Source organism: Protopterus annectens, chromosome 13.part0 (genome assembly GCF_019279795.1).
Source record: "Protopterus annectens isolate FY-2018-M chromosome 13.part0, PAN1.0, whole genome shotgun sequence".
Taxonomy (NCBI): domain Eukaryota; kingdom Metazoa; phylum Chordata; order Ceratodontiformes; family Protopteridae; genus Protopterus; species Protopterus annectens.
The window spans coordinates 1,198,104,127-1,198,113,778 of NC_056747.1; the positions used below are offsets into that span (position 1 = coordinate 1,198,104,127).

General features: G+C 39.3%; 1 protein-coding gene across 1 annotated transcript in view; it reads left to right on the plus strand.

Moving 5' to 3' along the window:
- DDX42 (DEAD-box helicase 42) overlaps nt 1-9,652 on the plus strand; it is a 991,771-nt gene that overhangs the window by 79,636 nt on the left and 902,483 nt on the right. The window lies entirely within an intron of this gene.

Below are 9,652 nucleotides of genomic sequence, written 5' to 3' on the forward strand. Positions count from 1 at the left end.
CAAAAGTCAGGTTATAAGAATTCTGGTGTTGAATACCAGCCACAGTATCCTAAAATGAGCTGAAATGCAAAACCTAAGCAATACAACCTGATAAGAAATAAGTACATATCGTAATGCAAGTGATGGTTAATTACAAATTATAATTTATCATTTAATCCAGGAGGGAAAAGCCCCCAAGTTTAATGATCCACCTTTTTCTTTGGTATTTAGGATATCATGCCAACCTGTTTTAAAAGATCGATTCCTATGATATGATCAATGATGGTGAATGTAAATTTGGCAGTGGGATGTTTGATAACATGTCTATATAGTGCATTAGTTAATCTTCTGTTTCTAATGTCACCAAGGTGTTCAGAGATCCTGACACGAAACTGTCTAGACGTTTGGCCAATATAAAATGCATGACATGTACATGTGGCAAGATAAATAATCCAGTCTGAACTGCAGTTACCAAAAACTGTATGTCGTATATTTGTCCAGTGTTCCTACTAGTGAAAGAAGTAGTTTTGAAAATATAGTTACAAAACTGCAATGTCCACATGGATAAATGCCTGAAAGTTTATCTCCAGTAAGTGTTCTTTGAGTTGGAGTGTGATCCATGACCCTGGTTTTTTTTATAGTGTGAAAATAGATTCCCTAAAGTTTTGCCTTTCCTATAGGAAAAATAACATCGTTCTCCCAGATAATCTTCCAACAATGGATGAGAATTCAATATATTCCAGTGAGTATTAATAATATTTACTAAATTGGCACTATTCTTGCCATAAGTGGTGACAAATCTACATACATCTGATTCCTCATTATGAGTTTTAGTATTGTATTGGAGAAGAGAATCCCTGGATTTAGCATTACTAAATTGGACTGCTGACTCAATAGTACGAGTGGAATAACCTCTGGACAAAAATCTCTTGGTTAGATCCATTTGATGACTCTGAAGATCATCCACTGAGGAACAAATCCTTTTCATCCGCACAAACTGTGATTTCGGTATGTTCGAATAATATGTTTGGATGAAAACTATCAGCATGTAGAAGGGTATTATATTGTGAGAATTTTCTGTGTAGGACGTTCTAAGAGTGTTATCCTCCTGTCGAATTAAATTGACATCCAAATAACTGATTGCACTCCTATTATATTCCACAGTGAATTGATACCCCAGATGTTCCCATTCAAATGTTGAATAAATTCCTGGAGGTATTCCTCACCTCCTTTCCATATAAGCCAACAGTCGTCCAGGTATCTTCTCCATATATCAATCTCAGGTAGATATATGTTGTGCAAAGGGTCATATAAAATCATATCTTCCATGTAGCCCATAAAAGATCAGCATAGATGGGTGCAAAGGATGCACCCATAGCCGTACCCTGTAGTTGCCAATAGCAGTTTTGTTGCATATACAATACATTTTTAGTTAGAATGTGTTCAGCCATACACAACAAGAAGCTGTTCATCCCAGGACGGTATAAATTGGATTTATTTAGCCAGTATTCCAAGGCATTAATACCGCCCAATGAGGGATGCTGGTATAAAGCGAGGATACATCAAGGGTACACATAAGCCATTCAGGGTCCAATTGAGACTCGGAGACTATCTGCAAAAATTCAGTCGTGTCCTTGATTCTTGCTCTAACACATGTTAACAGTGGTTTCAATTTTTCAGTTAGAAAAACAGACAAGGGTTCAGTGAGTGACCCAATGCCAGATACAATCGGTCTGCCTGGTGGCTGATCAATGGACTTATGAATCTTAGGAAGTAGATAGAGTTGTTGTTTTAGGATCCTTAACCGTCAAATGAGTTTTGGTTTTATCAGAGATAATTCCAGATTCTACAGCCTTTTCCAAAAATTCATTAATTTCCAAGGCAAAACCTGGAGTCGGATCAATCTCCATCTTCATGTAATGATGATGGTTGGAAAGTTGTCTAAGACCTTCATTCGCATAATGCTCAGTATCCATCACCACCACCGCACCCCCTTTGTCGGCAGAAATAATAACAATATCCGTATTGTTTCTGAGTTGTGTGAGTGCTATTTGTTCCTTCCTAGACATGTTATGCTTTATAGTGTCAACAGAACCCAAATTGAAGTGTATATCCTTTATAACCGCCTGCTGGAAAACAGCAACATGTTTATCCATGGGAGGGTTAAATGTAGATTTGTGAAATCTAAAATCAGATGATCTTTGAGCATTGTCAGTTTGATCTTGTTGTTGAAAAAATAATTTCAAGTTAATTTTCCTACAAAAATCCATTGTATCAGAAACCAAAATACTTTCATCAGTGAAAAAACCAGGTATGAAACCAAGGCCTTTATTAAGAAGGGAATATTGATCATCAGTCAAAATATGACTTGAAATATTTAAAACATTAGTACATGAATGATTTACTTCACTATCGACATGAAGAGCTCTTCTAAGTTTTTGACCTCTGTATTTCCTTCCTGCCCTGTGTTTTTCCCCCTAAAGGGACCTCAGTCCTTCGACCCCTTTTAGCATTTGGAGAATCACCAATATTAGGTGTCTCAGTATCAGTAGTCAAGAATCCTCACCAGAGGTAATAAAGCTAGGCCCAGTCTTTTTAAAATAGACCTTGGTCTTTTTTTGCGTATAAATGAAGCATTCTTGGTACCATGAGCAAACCTCACACCCCTTTGTGAATCAAATTGTTTGCCCCTATCATAATCTTCCTTATCCCGGGCAAATTTGTGCAATTTCTTTTTCTTAAGGTTATTTTCCAAAATAGATTTCTTTAGATAATTTGCCAAGACAACCCTGAAAACTAGCCTCATGTTCAAACCGTTTCAGGTTGTTACATGTTTTCTACTTCAATAATATTACTCTGTATTGTTCTCTCATAGAAAGAGGCCAAAATGTTAACTCTAATCATGGCAGCCTCCTGTTGTGCTTGTTGCCAATCTTTCAACAGAGTTTCATCCGGTGTGCCCACTAGTGGTTGGATTTTACATCTCAATCCTCTAGCGGATTTTTTCTGTATTTGGTAAGCTTTAAACAATTTACTGTGCCAAATGTTTGTTCTAAGCATCTTAATTTGTTTACCTAATTGAAAGAATAAGTTTTCACAACCGTCAACTGGATCCAAGATTACCAAATCCACCTTTTCTGTATGTTCAGTTCCTATGCCAAAAATTTTTAAGTCATCCTTGTCGGAGCATAAACCAGATAACAATTTACTGAGATCCATGACAATAAGTTGCAATGAACCGGAGGAAGAAGATATAAAAAAAAATAAAAATGAACCCTGAAAAGATTCTTTTATTCTTAAGGGTTGAATTGGCAAATCACGAATAAGTCCAAAACAGAAAATCACAATCAGAGTCACAAAGAAGTTGAAGCCAGAATAAATGGCAAATGTAACCCTATATATAGGGGAATAATTAACCCTAGCACCTAGGCAAAAATGCTATACAGACCAAAAAGTCAAAGGCCTGTAATGTCTAAAATGCAATGTTCTGAGTAATGCACAATCTACAGTTGTTCAGAGGTGGCTAAATCCATATGGAGTATGCCAATATGTAATGAATTTAAGCCAGACACACTTATGCACCTTATTTAAATCAGATAACAATATTAAGAAATCAATAATTGTTCAATACAGTCCTCAGATGAAATTGTTATCAAAGGTATAAATGTACAGATGATTATTGTCAGCACTGTATACCCAGCAATTATTCTAAAAGACCTGAGTGCAACACTGGGCAAACAAAACAAAAGCCCTCAAGATATGTGACCAATATTGACTCAAATGTGAAACAAAACATGAACCAGTAGGAACATAGGAATGAACAGATATAAGCAATAATATTGTATCAACCTAGTGTATATAACAATGGCTAGTTCATCATAATCAAATGAAATAAAATAAAATTATGCACATATTACAAAATGAGCACCCATACATGAAATGTCCTTGAAAAAATAGCAATGTTGTATTGTGCTACAACAGTACTCAGAAATCCAGTATAAAAAAGAAAACGACTAGGCAAAATAATATGAAATATACACGTGTTATAAACTAAGAACACATACATGAAAAGTCCTGAAAAAATGGCACTGTTATATTGTGCTACAACAGTTCTCTAAAGTCCAGTGTTCAAGAAAAAACGACTTAACAACACCATCCGGACAGTTAGATGATTGTCACAGAAAATTTCTTCATTATGGTAAAACAATTACCAATGAAAATGAATCCAAAAATAGATGTCAAGAACAGTACCTGGAAAGATGAAGTTTGAAATGTATTTGGACCCTTAAAAAGTTGTTCCAAACAATGTCCAAAAAGGCCAAATCGATCCTCGAAGTCCTGATATGTCCAAAAACAGTATGGAAACCACAACGATCCTGAAAAACAAATCCCAATCCGAAAGATGGTGGAAAAAACACTTGCAACCACGTGTAAACGCAAACGATAAACTCAACAGCGTTAATGCATCCAATATACTCACTTGTTAACTTAGATAAACATGATAATCCAACAAAACCAAAAAAGGATGACCAAAAGTCAAACCTTTAAAATGAAAGCGATGTAGATGCCATGCATCCGAAAATAACGATGTCCAGGATGAAAATCCTAAGCAATCCACAAAAGATGACTACCTGAATGGTACATCTCCCAAACGCCAACAGCCAGCACAAGCGAAAATCAATGTAGTGTATAGGAGCTAGCAAGTTAGGCTGGTGCACGGCAAGAGCACTTGTTAGACCCAAAATCAGAAAAAGGCCAGCACCAAGGAAGGTTCAAAAGTAGTTTAATAAAACTGAAACTAGACCGGTTTCAGCAGCAAGGCTTTCATCAGTAGTATAGTCAGCAAAAAGCACTTAGTCATCATCTTATATAATGTTCTCTAAGGCATCTATATGACATCACTTCCTGATAAGTCAAAAATGCAGACAAGGCAAAAGTAATTGAAAAATACAATCAAGGCAAAAGTAATTGAAAAATACATAGTTCAGTAAACAAGTTGCATGCATATCTCCAGATTATAATGAAAAAATCCAAAGAGACACAGTATACTGGTATATCAATGATAATAAACAAACTTAATAAAAAACATACAATAAAGGGTAAATGCCCAAAAATAAACCCGAAACAAAAGTCAGGTTATAAGAATTCTGGTGTTGAATACCAGCCACAGTGTCCTAAAATGAGCTGAAATGCAAAAATAATATGTGATACCATTTTGTAACTTGTGTAAAAACAGGTGATAATGTGAAAGAAACGTGAGACTGTTAGTACTGACTAGAGGAAAAAAGCTTTTAAATTATGAATACCTACTTCTGTAGGCATGAAGTGCTGCAATGTTGTGTAATTGGGTTGTGGACAGTGTCTGAGCTTTGTGAATAGAGTGGGGTTGTTGTAATAGATATATAGCAAAATAACCATTTGCAAGGAGGAATAGTCAGATGAGATGTAGCTTAAAAAAAAAAAACATGGGGAAATCCAATTTGTAATTTTTCAGAGGTGATTGTTAATAGTCATTTATTTAGATATTTTTGTATCTTCTTTTTTAGTGCTTGTATACAATTATTGCTTGTTTTTCTGGGCCCATTTCTTCCCCTATGGAACTTGAGAGCCAAGAGTTCTTGAATCCATTTGTTAGTGTCTGGGAGCTCCTTTTGAGGAGGAGACCATCAGCCAGGCAGCCATGGGAGCATTTGTGATCTACCCTAACCTCTTTCATCCCCATACCAGCTTGTAGAGATGGCTGCAATACCAACCTGTAAAATTTTGACTTCTACATATGCAGGTTAGTGTAAATGTCCCTAATTTTACCCATGCTGCTGCATCTCCTCCTTTCGGACTCCATGGGGTGTCAGTAAAACTGCAAACCACGCTGACTCCTTCGTGGGCATGATAATGTTGGACTCTTATTCCCCCCCGTAATCATTGGTTGGCTGTTCCTGCACCCAGATCACTAAGTGATCCAGGGTCATTTGTGCCGCAGCCGCACCTGTTATAAATTGTAATGTATGTGGTAGTCTTGATTTTCTATTAGAATGTTGCATTTAAAGGGGAAAAAAAAGCTGAGGGATTTGAGTGCGATATGTTCTTAGGCTGGTAAAGCTAGGCAAAGCATGATTATTTTATTTTAATGATTTGGTTAGAGTGGTGTGCTAGTAAGAATTATGAATGTATACAGGACCGACCTTAGGTCAAGTGGTGCCCTAGGCAAAAGGGCTCCATGGCGCCCCCTCACACCACCTGGTGCCCCCAGCCTGGTTTACCTACACCAAATAAATAGTGGAAAAGCACCCCTGCTAGAGAGGCACCCTAGGCGGCCGCCTAGTTGGCCTATGCCTAAGGCCAGCTATTGCTCTAGGGAATACTTTTGTGTAAAACTGAGACAGTAGGGAAATTAAGGACAATATTACATATATATGGATGTATAGGTTTGAGGCTGGTGAAGTAACTGCAGTGAGAGCCGTGTTGTGTACCGCACACTTCACCTAGAGTACTCAGTTTGGACTGTGAACCTCCTGGAGGTTAAACTATATCTGCTTTGTTTTAATGTTGTTTATTAAATTCATTGAAAGAACATTGTGATGTAAAAGACATGGAAATAAGTGCCTTAGTCAAGTAAATGTATGGCCAGGAGTAAGAGTTTTGAACTACTGAAGCTTAATTCTCAGTAGTAATGTAGCTCAACTACATCCCTGGCATTTTTTTATGGAAACTTTGGAGAAAACTGGAAACTTCAGATCCAGAAATTAGTTTTATTTCCAACTACAAGTGAATTAGCTGATTAAGTCTGGAGAAGAATGAAGTGCTGAATTTAATAAACATTTCTTGAGAGGAAACAATAAGGTGTTAATATTTTCTTTCCTTGAAGGCAAAGATAAACTAACAGCATTTCAAGAAAACTCATTGTCGGTCCTGGAAGAATCTGCCATTTATTAGACTGCTGTGTACAAGAACTTAAAGAAATTCTGTGCTTTCTTGCCCTCTGAAAAGTAGAGCAAAAGACTGAATTTAGTGAGCTGGAATTTATGGTATATAAGAAATGATGAAACCAGAGACAGGCTTTTAAGAGAAACTGACCTAACCTTAAAGGTGTCAGTGTGTGCAGAGAAAATTAGCTTACCAGGACATAGATAAAAGAATTGAGAGTAAATAAATATGTAAAATTGAAATTGCAAGTAAATTAGTTAAGGCAAAACCTGAGAAATAAAGGCAAGGCGTGTTGCAAATAAACTATATGTATCCATGTCAGAGGTTAGACTCCTGTCCTCCATTTAAGTGCAGTATGTGTTGAAGTATGCATAAGAACAGACATTTGCCCAGGTTTTTTTGCCAGTTCTGCAGAATTTGTGCCACTAAAGGAAGATTACCCAAGTCGGAATGTGTGTGTGTAAAAACAATTTTCCATGTTGAATAAATATGCAAATGAATTGGCTGCTGATACTGTTCAAGTGAGAAGACAACTTTATACAGTGAGGTGTGAAAAATGCGTGAGGCATTGTGAGAAAGTCCAAGTCAGGTTTTGTTGTATGGAGTGCTTGTAGAATTTAAACTTTATTGATTAGAAGTACCTGCTAGAAAATTTACAAACGGCTAGAGCTGGATGGTACTAAAGGTAAAGTTCCTTGCATATTATCACTATATTGTGGTCAGTGGGCAGCGCAAACTGTAACTGTACAAATAAGTACCTCAACAAGTAGCACTTCAGTACATATGTAAAGTGAACTGCTCAGCAGTCACCATTATGATCCTATGACTGTTAAGGAGGAGTTAATGTGAAACCAAATATTACACGTTATCGCATAATTTCAGGTAGTGGTGTCATGCCTAACCAGGTATTCATTTGTTTACAAGCTTAGAAACCTTGACAGAGAAATAACATTACATGAGGTTTTATATACATGTGCCATGACACCTACTCCTGAAAAATTAACTTTTAACATAGTAAATTAGAGAATTAACTGAAGGAAAGGGGACGTTTTAAATGTCATTTAAGGTATTTGAGCCAATGAAATGGCTGAATAATATGGTCACTGTTTTAAAAGTGACAAGATTCACGTTTTATCGATCTGTAGGATATGAGTGATGTGATTAAATGGGGACATGACACGTTCACTGTTTAAGAAATGCTCTTTAAGAATACAGAAAGATCAGTTGCTACTGGATGCAGACCAAGGTTTGTCGGATAATGTAGATGAACAGAGTTCCAGACAGTGTGTCTGTGTGCCTGACAGTGTGTCTGTGTGTGCCTGACAGTGTGTCTGTGTGTGCCTGACAGTGTGTCTGTGTGTGCCTGACAGTGTGTCTGTGTGTGCCTGACAGTGTGTCTGTGTGTGTGCCTGACTGTGTGTCTGTGTGTGTGCCTGACTGTGTGTCTGTGTGTGTGCCTGACTGTGTGTCTGTGTGTGTGCCTGACTGTGTGTGTGCCTGACTGTGTGTGTGCCTGACTGTGTGTGCCTGACTGTGTGTGCCTGACTGTGTGTGCCTGACTGTGTGTGTGTGTGCCTGTCTGTCTGTGCGCGTGTGTGCCTGTCTGTCTGTGCGCGTGTGTGCCTGTCTGTCTGTGCGTGTGTGTGTGTTTATGCTTGTCTCTGTGTGTGTGTGTTTATGCCTGTCTCTGTGTGTGTCTGTCTCTGTGTGTGTGTGCCTATCTGTGTGTGCCTATCTGTGTGTGCCTATCTGTGTGTGCCTATCTGTGTGTGCCTATCTGTGTGTGCCTATCTGTGTGTGCCTATCTGTGTGTGCCTATCTGTGTGTGCCTATCTGTGTTGTGTCTCTGTGTTGTGTCTCTGTGTTGTGTCTCTGTGTTGTGTCTCTGTGTGTGCGCGCCTGTCTCTGTGTGTGTGTCTGTGTGTGTGTGTGTGTGCCTGTCTGTGTGTGTGTGTGTGTGTGTGTGTGTGTGTGTGTGTGTGTGTGTGTCTCTGTGTGTGTGTGTGTGTGTGTGTGTGTGTGTGTGTGTGTGCCAGTCTCTGTGTGTGTGTGTGTGCCAGTCTCTGTGTGTGTGTGTGTGCCGGTCTCTGTGTGTGTGTGTGTGCCGGTCTCTGTGTGTGTGTGTGCCGGTCTCTGTGTGTGTGTGTGCCGGTCTCTGTGTGTGTGTGTGTGCCGGTCTCTGTGTGTGTGTGTGTGTGCCGGTCTCTGTGTGTGTGTGTGTGCCGGTCTCTGTGTGTGTGTGTGCCGGTCTCTGTGTGTGTGTGTGTGTGTGTGTGTGTGTGTGTGTGCCGGTCTCTGTGTGTGTGTGTGTGTGTGTGTGTGTGCCGGTCTCTGTGTGTGTGTGTGTGTGTGCCGGTCTCTGTGTGTGTGTGTGTGCCGGTCTCTGTGTGTGTGTGTGCCGGTCTCTGTGTGTGTGTGTGTCGGTCTCTGTGTGTGTGTGTGTCGGTCTCTGTGTGTGTGTGTGTGTCGGTCTCTGTGTGTGTGTGTGTCGGTCTCTGTGTGTGTGTGTGTCGGTCTCTGTGTGTGTGTGTGTCGGTCTCTGTGTGTGTGTGTGTCGGTCTCTGTGTGTGTGTGTGTGTGTCGGTCTCTGTGTGTGTGTGTGTGTGTGTCGGTCTCTGTGTGTGTGTGTGTGTGTCGGTCTCTGTGTGTGTGTGTGTGTGTGTGTGTCGGTCTCTGTGTGTGTGTGTGTGTCGGTCTCTGTGTGTGTGTGTCGGTCTCTGTGTGTGTGTGTGTGTGTGTGTCGGTCTCT